Genomic DNA, 11,361 nt, shown 5'->3' with positions numbered 1-11,361 from the left:
GCACAGCAAGTCTGTCTTTATCTCCTCCTGGAGCTGTTACAACAGCGCTGATATTCATCACTGATACCAACAAAACCACTTTTCTGGGCTTCTTTGACAAAATGGTGTTATCATAGTTGACCCCTATTGAACGGAGCAGAAGCAAATTAGAATTGAACTTATCCCATGGGCTAGCTCACATCTGCTTACCTGCAGAGGTTTCAAGGCATTTTCCTTCCTATCTTCACCTGAAGCATAATTTAGCTTATTTCTATTTGTGGTAGCAGGGAGAGATTTCCCCTCCCCAAGTCATGCTGGGATGGTGGGCGGTCTGTGGCAGGGAGTGGGGAGCAACCAGTCACTGCAGCCTGTGGTAGACAGGCTATGTGGGAGGGGGTACGCACATTTGGGCAGAAGTGGGATGTAGCTAGGTCTTTCTGTGGCTGCTAGGGGAACACAAAGCCTCTGCAAATCACAGGGGTAAGCTAGGCCCCTCCAGAGTTTTTGGGTATTGATGACAGCAAGTACCGAATTCAAAGATGGCGGGAAGAACCTTCTTGGAGACCTAGACCTTCCCACATATTAGGAAACAATGCAATAACTAAACTCACACCTGTCAGCAAAGACCTGCCTCCAGGTCACAACAGTCTTCAGCATGCATTTCAGTCATTCTTATATATTGCATGTCATTACATGCAATAGAGCAGCAAAGATTCTTTTTGTGGAGTAAATCAGATAAATACCTAGAGTGGAAGCCTAGATGTAGATTTTAGTAGTTCCTCTCCAACTCGTAATTTTTTTAGCCCAGAGATGAATCCAGGCTACCATAACTGTGGTCAATGCTGAGAACCTGTTCATCTATCAGGATCCTGCCCATAGCCTAGTGACTCTTCCATTGTTAGCAGCCACAGGGTAGGAACTTATGAAGAAAGTGTCTCCCAAGATTCAGGAAATAACAGTTTCCTATTCACAGAGGGTTTTTTCACCATTTCATTCTGTCTCCTTGTTCCTGCTAGAACTTAGTATCATGAAAATGTAGTAAATTTTTTTCAAATATCAAAAAGAAATTCAGGTTGTGTTGAGGCAAAGTTTTGAATTAAGGTCCACATGAAATTATTTCATTGTTGAATGTCTCATTTATCCAAGCATTGAAGGAAGCTCTTTGGACACTTATATGTGGCTTCACTTATTTGCAGACTAAGTTTGGAGACCTGAGGAGGTGCCTAAGTTTGGTGTTGTGACTATGACGTTTGTATAGGAGGTCAAATTTTCATCTCCCAGCAGCTTGAATTACCCGTTACTCCTCTTAACTTGTGTACCACAGAGATTGTCATACCTTAGCAAGAATTTTTTATAGTTGATTGTAGACATTGCACAAAATAGAGCTGGATCTGACTTTCTTGAGTGCCATCAACTCTTGTCTGCCTGCCTACAGACAAAACCTGTCCTCCCCCTGTCATTTTGAGACATGCTGTATCCAACCTGTTCTTAAAAAATCTCCAGTGAAGTCCAAATCTCAGGCTATTCCAGGGCTTCATTATCTTTCCTATTAGGAAGGTTTTTTTCATTGTATCTAACCTACATGTCCCTTGCTATTCTTTAAGCCTTGTCCTCCACACCCTGGGCATAAAGCACAAATTGTTCTCTTCCTCTTCATCTATCTTTTATGTATTTAAAGACTGTTATCATATCCCATTTCAGTCCGATCTTCTCTAGACTAAACAACACCCCTGTTTCAATGTCTCCTCATTAGTTACATTCTCTGGACTTCTGATCATCCTTGTTGGTCTCTTCTGGACATTGTCCAATCAGTCACATCCTTCTTGAACCATGGTGCCCAAAATTGGAAAGAGAGCACAGCAGAAAAACCATATCCCATGTCATGCAGATGGTACTCCAGTTTATACATCCCAGTATGGTGTTTTCTTTTCTCATGGCACTTAACTCTTCTGACTTCTCTTCAGCTTGCAATTCACAATTACCCCAGATCCTTGTCTGTTGGTTATTTCACATCCCATATTTGTACATATGATTGTTCTTGCCTAAGTATAGAACTGTGTATCTTGCATTTGTCTTTACTGAATTTCATTTTTTCCCTTCGTAAACCACCAGATTATTCTTACACTTATTTTTGATAATTCTGAAGTTCAAGAGTGTCCTCTTTTGTGCTTGCAGCTTTTTTGATATTTATGTCAACTGCTAATTTAATTAGCATATTATCAATTCATTCCATTAGGTGATTAATAAGAATCCTGAATAGTAACAGGTTCAAAGAATATCATTGCATAATCTTATCAACTGTGTTCCTACAATATGATGATGATCTGAACCCAGCTTGGTGATATCTGAATTTGGACAAGAACCTACAGCTACACATGGATTCTCAGCATGCATCAGCACCTGAAGTTCTTCCTGAAAGAAGCTCAAAAGTGCCAAAGATCAAGCCATCAATATCATTGCCTATCAACACATACATGCTCTATATTCCTTGACCAATGAGTTTATTCTCTGTCATTGTACTTCACCTTTGTAACACAGTAATGCAAGAGAAGACAGACTGCATGCTGGTGCAGGTGCTGTACATAAACTAAAATGCCATAAGTCACCCTGATGAAAGCAAGGAAGAAGATCATTAACCTTTGGGTCAGACATAAAACAACTCCTAGTGTCTAAACCACTTTCTCAGTATATCCCAATGAAGTCAGTCCTTGCTTTCTTCTCTTGTATTTGGTCCAATTTCAGCAAATGTACTCTTTACTCACAACGATTTCCTGAACAGTTTTGAAATTTGTCTATATCTTTCTATTACATTCTGTTTCTGTACAACATTCTACTTCCCTGTAGATGGGAAGGATTCCTCCTCCTCATTTACAGAGCACTGGGCCTGAAACCTTTTCTGTTCCATTTGGGACACAAAGAGTGGTTCTTCACGTTTTTCAAGACTCTCGAAATGAGACTTTCACAAGCTAGACTTTTATCCTTATGATTGATCTTGGTAACTGGGTACTCTTCAGCTGGCATTTCATCTGTGAATGTTCCTGTTGCAAGTTGCTCCCTAGGGACAGGTCTGGACATGTGCTCCAACTGTTAAACAGGAAAATAAGAAATAGTCACTCAGAGAGACCCTCACTGGCAACATGGCCCATGTCAGTGTTTGTATTCAGAGTAGCTTTTTCTGAAGCCCTGGAGGTACCCAAGACCCCTTTGTGTAAACACAGATGGAGAAAGCTGAGATGCCTGGGAAATGGGGCTTTTTCAAATTCTAGCAAATCTTGATGAACTCCTGTTTTGCAGGATTTGACCAGTAAATTCTGAGTCAGGAGCAGGGTGAGATATCACCCTCCTCTCCATGGCTTAGTCCCCAAGGCCAAAAGTCTTGCAATCTGCCTCAATTTATTTTTTTTACTTTTCCTCCCACAACTCCTCCTTCTGGAAGTCACTTATCATTACCTCAGGATTGTTGCCAGATTCCCTTCTGGCATCACTTCTCTCCCTCTTTTCTGCAATCTTTGCTTATAAGGCACCTTAATAACTTCCCATGTCAACTACCGCGAAGCCCTTTTTTTTTATAGCTCTCATAAATACTTACAGGTTTTATATATTTTTCTTCTCCAGACTTTAAGAGATGCAGATCATTGCTTAGAACTGAAGAGGTGGAAGGGAGGGCAGCCTGATTCAGATTATCACATGATCCAGGCATGGCAAAGTGTCCTGCAAACTGAGATGAGATTGGCTCTTGTATTAGGATGAAAAAAAAGGATGGTTTGCAGCCCTGGCTCTGTGTTACCTCCCCATTCCCAGATACCTCATTCTGCTCAATGATCAGTCCTTTCCCCAAACAGAAAGCCCTCAGGCTACCCAGAAATCTGGTTTTACTTCCTTTCTTTTATTTTCTTTATAAATTTAAACATTCTGGTGATAATTTTGTTACTAAGGCAGAGGTTTTCAACTTCTTTCAAACTGTTATATTTTTTCCTGTACAGTACTTTTAATCCTCTTGGAAATCAGATGGTTTGTTTTCTTTTTGTTCAATAGCTTCCTACAAGGAGTAGTGCACAGACCCCACAGATCCAGGCACTGCAGGTCAAAAACAACCAGGTAGATTTCTTAGTGACATCTTCTGGTTTTCATCGTATATGGGATACAGGTTAAAGTCTCAGGCTAACAGGAAAATAATTTCTTTTTCTGCTGGTTTGAAAGGCAGGACTGTGTTTTATTTTTCTCAGTCTTCGGGCTTTTTATCAGCTGTCTGTTGGGTGTTTCAAAAGTAACTGTCTTGTCTCTGCACAGTAAACTCACAAGCTAATTCCCATAGTGCTGGCGATACAAAGCAGTCAGGCCAGCCAAGATATTTGTGCTTCAACGTTCCAAATACACTCTTGACCGCCTTCAAGCAACAATAATTTTATAGGGCTTTCCTTCCTGAAAAATTGTTCAGTGATGACCTAGAAGTGGAAAGTTCCCCATCTCATTACAGTTTCCATCCAATTCCACATGAAATTTACTTAAAAAGCTGGCTTTGACTAAGCCAAGAATCAAATACAAGAGCTACAAGACCCTGATTAAGAAAGCACTTAATCGTTTTCTGTACTTTGAGTTGGACAGATGCTTCTCCCATCAAAGACCACATCAGTAGCTGGGGGAGGATTGGGGAAAAGAGCTTGGCTTAAAGCCTATGAGAATTCACAACCCAGAGATACAGCTGCAGGACCGTACTAAAAGTACTGGTATTCAAGGACTATTAGCTGTCTCTCATTTTTCTCAGGACTTTCCAGGATACTTGCTCAATAAAACTCAGTGGCTTGGGTTGCACCTGAAACAGAAGCCATAGAAAGCCCTGGGAATTGTCCTGGGAGCACCTACCTTCCACAGAAAACAGAGAGGGGCCCAGAACAACTTCTGCTTAGATTAGATTGCCCTTACTAAAAATAGGAAGCCCTTTAGTCCTCCATCTCTCCTGATAAAGCTTTATTTTTAAGCCTATGTTTTGTTTGACCTTGAGGTTTAAAAAAAAAAAAGAAACAAAAAGGAAAGCAAAAAAAAGCCTCCTTGACACAATTCCAAGTAACACTGAAGATAAAGCTGTGCTGTGGTTAGCTGGGATTCAGTGAGTGAGAGGTTTTATACAGTCTCACAATGTCCCATCTGCATTGTTCAAGTCATTATTTCTTGGCTCCAAAGGGATGTCAAACCACACTTCATCCATAATATGTCTAGTTCTGGTCCACGAGGTATTCCTTCTCCTTTCTCTGGCTTCACAATGTATTTTCCCTGTTCTTTCTTACCTCCACAGCTATGGCCAATAAAAAACAGCAGTGAAAATGGTCATCAGCACCTTCAGATCACAGTAATTCGAGATACTGGCTCTAGCAGCATCCCATCGGGCTGCAGGCATTACTGTTTACCTCACAAGATTTGACAAGCTCTCTCAGTAGTCCATCAGCCAAAGCAACCCAAATCATCAGAGTCCATGGCTCTGTTTGGGTGACAAGAGGCAGATCTCCTTAATCTAAAAGGAAGCCTTTGTGGGCCAGAGGACACTGTCATAAGTATATACTAGAACTCATAGTGTCATTTGCAAAGTGTGAATTTTATTTCAGGTGCAAAGAAGCCTTCAGAGACAAAATTTGTAACAGACCCCAAAGAAGCCATTGTGGATAACTTTCATCTAGAAAAATCACAAAAGCAGCACTAGACATACCCAGCTTTTAAAGAAAAACAACCCAAACAGAAAATACATCTCTAGTTGCAAAAGTAATTTCAGTTGAGTATTGACAGTTGCTTATTAAACAGTTGAAAATGTTCACAACCACAGCAACAGAAGAAGAGTTAACATGTAGTTTCAAGACCAACAGGCAAGAAGGACATGAGTGAACCTTGTGTGACCTTGAGAAAAACAAACTCTCTAGTGACTCTGTGCCTCCAGCTAGTTCTGTTTGTCAATGCAAAGCTGGCGTGAGCCGTGCAACCCGATTTACCTTCCATCCCAAGGGGATGTGAATTTGCAATCCCTTCCCTCAGTACCAGCTGGGTCCCCATTGCAAGCACATTCAGGGTCCAGAAAACCCATGCAGATGTTTTTTGTGGACACAGAAAAAGCCCTCTCTCCCTGCCAAGGCTCACACTGGGCTTTCAGTAGGAGCAAATGTATCTGTCGCTTCTAAAGCAATGTGGTTTTGGAGCAGCACTAATTTAATCTGAAGCTGAGAAATAAAACCCTCCTGACCTAGTTGTATTCTCCTTGCTGTAAACAATTCTGACAGTAAAATGGCTATTATTTGTCTCTAAACTTGGAATCTCAACCTGAGCAACCACCCACTATAGTTAATTTCACTCCTTAACATGCTTTTGAAAAGTTATTCTTGTTCTTTTCCAAACCAGAAATGCACAGACTCTTCTGATTGTTATTAAATATCTCAACTCTCAGGCTACTTATAGTTCACAATAAATAATTTCAGATTTCTAGACTTATGAACAGAAAGTCTTTCACCACATACACACATCCTGGGGCTTCAAATTTCTGACTCTGGACCACAACCAGTTGAATTTGATAGTCACACTGAGATTTATGTGCCATGCTTTAAAAGACAGACAGAGTCCTGCAAGTGAAAAAGTTATTGGGGTTTTCTAGATCAACTGTGCCTGTCCTGACTATCCTTAACTTTTTGAAGTGTCATAATGCTGTTCATCTCCATGCATGTACCTATATTCACCTCCACTCCCATTCTTCATCTATGTAATTGTACTGGGTTTTAAGTTATTTGGAAGAAACACTATCCTACATCTGGCGCAACACTTCAACAAGGCTGACACTTTGTCTGGAAAGTGACAGTCTTTCTGATAAATATTACCAAAAAAGAGTCAGCAAGTTTTATTTCAGTGTTTAGTCCTGGACTTTGGTAACCAGTCCTGGAAATACACATTTTGAAAGTTTCAGCACAAATTCCTTTCTGAGTGCCCGAAGACCGCAGAAATTAAAAAGTAAAGCAACTAGAGAAAATTTTTGCAACCAGACACACCATCCTATATGGCAAATTTGTTTCTCTTTGGATTCCTAGACACGAAGCCATGAAATCTTCATTCTGTTTCTTCATTATTAAATCTCAAAATAAGGTTGTGCATGTGATATCTTTTTTGTCCATGCTTATTAAAAAGGAGAATCAGTCCCCTTTTTCAGCTCAAAATGATCTTCAACAGATACATGGAGATTCCCCAACCCTGGAAAATACTGTGCCATTCCAGTGACTTATTTTTCCCTTGTCAATGGTGATATTCCTCTGAATTCATGCATTTGCTTTCCTTGATGCAGATTTGTTCAGTCCCATCATAGACACAGGAGCGGTGCAGAGAGCTCTAATCCATGATTTCTCATAGAGACAGAACAGAATTAGATCAAATATTACATTTGGATCTGCTGGCGCTGTCAGAAGGGCTAAGAGAAGTCACCAAAACTTACCGTCGTGAGTTTCTACATCATGGTGATATGTATCATTCATGGATCCTGATACCTACCAAGATGTAGAGGAAGGTTCTTTTAGTTTCACCTTTTCCAGATCACATCTTCAGCCACTCTTTGGTCTTCCAGCACTGATAACTTCACTCAAAGAGTTTGACTAGCATGGTAGGTCCTCCCCCGTCCTGTGGAGAATTGCCAGAGAGCATAAAACAAAGGGTTAAATAATATGCCTATGTGCAAAGTTAGGGATACTGTGCAGTCATGTAGAAAATACCTGACTAATAATTTACTGTGTATTTATAGCTCAGAACAGTTATAATAGAAACAATTCCTATAGCAGCTTTTGCTTTAAAGGAAGCCTGCACTTTGCAAATGGCTCATTGAACAGATCATCTTAGCTATTCATTATGGAATGTGCCACCCTTACAAGAAAGGAATCTGCTGGGCTCGGCAACAGGCTAGTCAAACTGTTCAGTCCTGTACAAAGCCTATTTGCTAAATTATGAGGAAGGAAATTCTGAAGCAAGGTCGTCAGTGGTTTCGGGCAATAACTTGGGATGGAGAAAAATAGTTCTTAGGGTTAAAAAAGAAAATTATCATTAAGAAATCTTTCCACCTCTAGCTGCTATTACACTCATCACCACAATATGCTGAGGCCAAATCACCTCTGTAGCTCATACCTCTTGACTCTACTGAGAGATTGTACCTTTCCCTAGCTTCGAAAAACACTGGTTAGCTCCTTCCTCATGCATATCTGAACTGCCTGGTTTTGTCCCATGCAGCAATGGCAGGTAGTCTTTGCAGAATTTGGATCAGTATCTGACTTGAACCCGAACTTCTTCAATGATGAGCAGGCTTTGGATTTGTTTGGTTTTGTTATGAAGAGAGGCTCAAGAGAAAACATTCAAGTCCTGATTTCATCCCCACCCCTCTTTCTGACCCGCACATGTCTAAATAGGACAAGCACTCAGGCTCCTATTTGGGTTTTAGTCCAACACCAGCCTTACTGCAGAGGCACGTGGTGTAGATACTCAGGGAATGAGAAGCTTGGCTGCCTGTGTGCTGGATCATACAGAAAACAAGGTGCCAAACATTTCAGCAGCCCAGTCCAGAGTAGCAAAAAGACAAAGAAAGAGTAGTCGACCTGAGGAGTGGTGATGATGGAAGAGAAATTACCAGAGGTGAAAGAGACATTATCAAGAATAGTTTAGGTGGATTTGAAACTCATTTGGTATTTATCTGCAAGTAAGCATCTGCACATGAGTTTGGACCCAAAGGAAAACTCCAGCATCCTCAGATCCACAAAATAGCATAAGGTATTTCATTTGCCTAAGAGCCATCAACTGAAAGAGTGCTTATTTCATCCTGTAAAAACGAAAAACAACAGAGATGATCAGTAGTGGTTAGAGAGGAATAGACATTTCACTCATTATCCTTGATACCTGCAAATTGCACTGCATCCCCAGCCTGTACCCTTTACTTCGCATGGTTCTTCTCTCAAAAGTATGTCTTAGTTGCTAGCCTTAAAATACAATGCTATGTTCTTCCCCTCCCTTGACAGCACCTTGTTTGTTTTACAAGGGAAGGCAACTATGTCCTAACTCAGGGCTGGATTTGGGGAGGGTGCAACAGGACTGGAGGGTGTCACCAGAGTGGCATGTGGGTAGGGGGAGACATCTCATAGCTAGGTAGATTCAGACCAACATAAAGTGTCTTCAGAGTATGAACTGTGAAATGTGATCTGATCCTTTTCTTACCAGTAGTTCTGTGCTCAGCTTGGTAGGGACAGCCATGCAGAGATCCTTCTCTTTCGTTCTCTCAAGTTTGCTACTTTGCCTGCTACTAAATATTCATCATAATTACAGTTCCTAGCAAAGAACTTGTAACCCTTGTAACCTTAGTTTGCAGGGGACACTGAAAATACTCTTTCACTGTATCAGTGGAGCAGTGTGAGACCCAGGACACCAGGCTCTGGTTCTAGGTGTGTGGGTCAAGTAGGCAAACCCACAAGGAAAGTGCTTGTGGGACTGAGCTGTCTCTTACAAAGCTGGCACAGGATAGCTGAGAAACAGAGCAAAGGTACTTCTGGAGTGGTGTCTGTGGGAAATTTGTCCAGCATTTAACTACACAACTTTAATTGCGTATCAGATCACTCAAAATACTTTACTGGATGCAAACAAGCAAACAAACAAAACAAAACAAACAAACAGCAGCAACAACAAAACCCAGGCTAAATTCCCCAGAAGGAGTAGATAGAAATTTGGAAATTAAATTATTTTCACTCTTCTTAAAGGAACTGCCATACTTTTCTTTCTGAAACCTCCCCTCTGGCTTTTAGGAGGTGCTGGGAGTATTATCCATCACTTCAGATCCATCTCTCATATAAAGAATCTGTCACTGAGCTGAGCTTTGGCAAGTAGAAACATAGGCAGCAGAAAAGGCCAAGCCTTTGACCTTCCCTAAAAAGGCTGGCTATTGCAGACAGCTTTACAAGGTGCCTCCAATGATCTCATTCCACTGGTTCTCTCTTCTCTCTGTTTTATTTACCAGGATAAAATTTTACCTTTCACTGCTTCCTTTCTTACTCCAGAGAAAAATGTTTCTTTTCAGGGACCGGAGAACATAGACTCCTTTCTACTTATCCTTTCCTCTCTTTTTCCAGTGGAATGCACTCCTACAGCAGCCTGGAGGGCCTCAGTCCTTCCTACTGCATGCCTAAAGCATGCACCTGCCTTGCCAGAGTACCCCAGCTGAAGTTCACTCCAGGAGCCATCCAACTGCATCAAGGTCCACTTTATCTCCTCCAGAGAGGAGCCAGCACCTGCTCCCAACAGCATTACCTTGCACAGTAGAAGTATTACTTAGCCAAGAAATCCTTGACCTCTTGCACCTAGGTTTTTAGTCTAGATGTTAACCTAAATGAGTGCAAAGTAGTGACAGAGGCTTTAGAACCTGACATATATACACCAAAAAAAAAAAAAAAAAGTTGATTGCTTATGGCTAGTTTGTTCTCAAAGAGCTGTGTAACAGGGAGAAGTGAAGGTATCTAAGGACCAGACAGTGTATTCCTCTCTTTGTGCTACTGGTGAGTAGGCACACTCAGGCGATGGTCACTCCTGGACAGCAGGAACTGGTCACTTCTCCGTATTCATGGTTATCAGAAAATAAACCAGCCCTGTGGAGCTATACAGACAGCTGGTCATGACATTGGAGAACACAGCCATGATGCACCTCACTCTGTGCCTTCTGAGTTTTCCAACCCCTGCACTGAAAGTGCATCTGGGTTTGAGAGAGGCTTGGGTAGCTGCTTGCTGAGAGCATAAGACCCCAAAGACACACTGGGCCCATCTGTAACCAAGAAACTATGGTCTTGAAAACAGTTTCCTGAAACAGAGAGATGCAGGAAAGAGAGGGAAATGGACAACTTCATCTTCTGAGCTTCATCAGAGCAGCCTTCCAGCAATTCCCCTACTGTCATCACATATATAGTCAAGGACAGACCATAAGGTCTCCTTTCCAGCCTCCAGAGTGGCATCGTAACCCATTGTCCTTTGTAAACAGATCAGTTTAAAAAGTTTCAAAACCACAGAAAGGGACAAGCTAAGAGATGAGCTTGCTGCACCCCTGGCAGTTTGGCTGAGATGTGGTTACAGTTCAAACCAGGACAGGCACTTTTCCTTCTTTCTGGTCCTTTTAAAACAGTAACCAAATCCATAACCTGAGGAGCAAGGGGCAGTCATCCATCCTATAGCAGAAGATGAGAGTGGGGGATACTGTTTTGTGTCTTCTTTTCTAATGTCCCTAGCTAGACACAGAAAAAGAAGGGGGAAAAAGAAACACACAGAAAGTGGAAAAAATAATTGAAACTCTAATTTCACTGCTATAAAGGAAAGCAGATGGCGATAAAATTTTAAGCTTGGAAATAT

At 41.4% G+C, this 11,361-nt stretch overlaps 1 long non-coding RNA gene across 1 annotated transcript; it reads right to left on the bottom strand.

Annotated features, from left to right (window-relative positions):
* Positions 1-2,463: 2,463 nt before the first annotated feature.
* LOC110360068 (uncharacterized) lies at positions 2,464-7,813 on the bottom strand. The gene is made up of 3 exons (XR_002415703.2): positions 7,436-7,813; positions 3,569-3,697; positions 2,464-3,063 (listed from the first exon to the last, which is right to left on the bottom strand). It is a non-coding gene; the product is annotated as an uncharacterized LOC110360068 (long non-coding RNA).
* Positions 7,814-11,361: the final 3,548 nt, after the last annotated feature.

This window comes from Columba livia, chromosome 7, assembly GCF_036013475.1.
Source record: "Columba livia isolate bColLiv1 breed racing homer chromosome 7, bColLiv1.pat.W.v2, whole genome shotgun sequence".
NCBI lineage: Eukaryota > Metazoa > Chordata > Aves > Columbiformes > Columbidae > Columba > Columba livia.
This window is presented reverse-complemented; position numbering and strand designations above follow the sequence as displayed.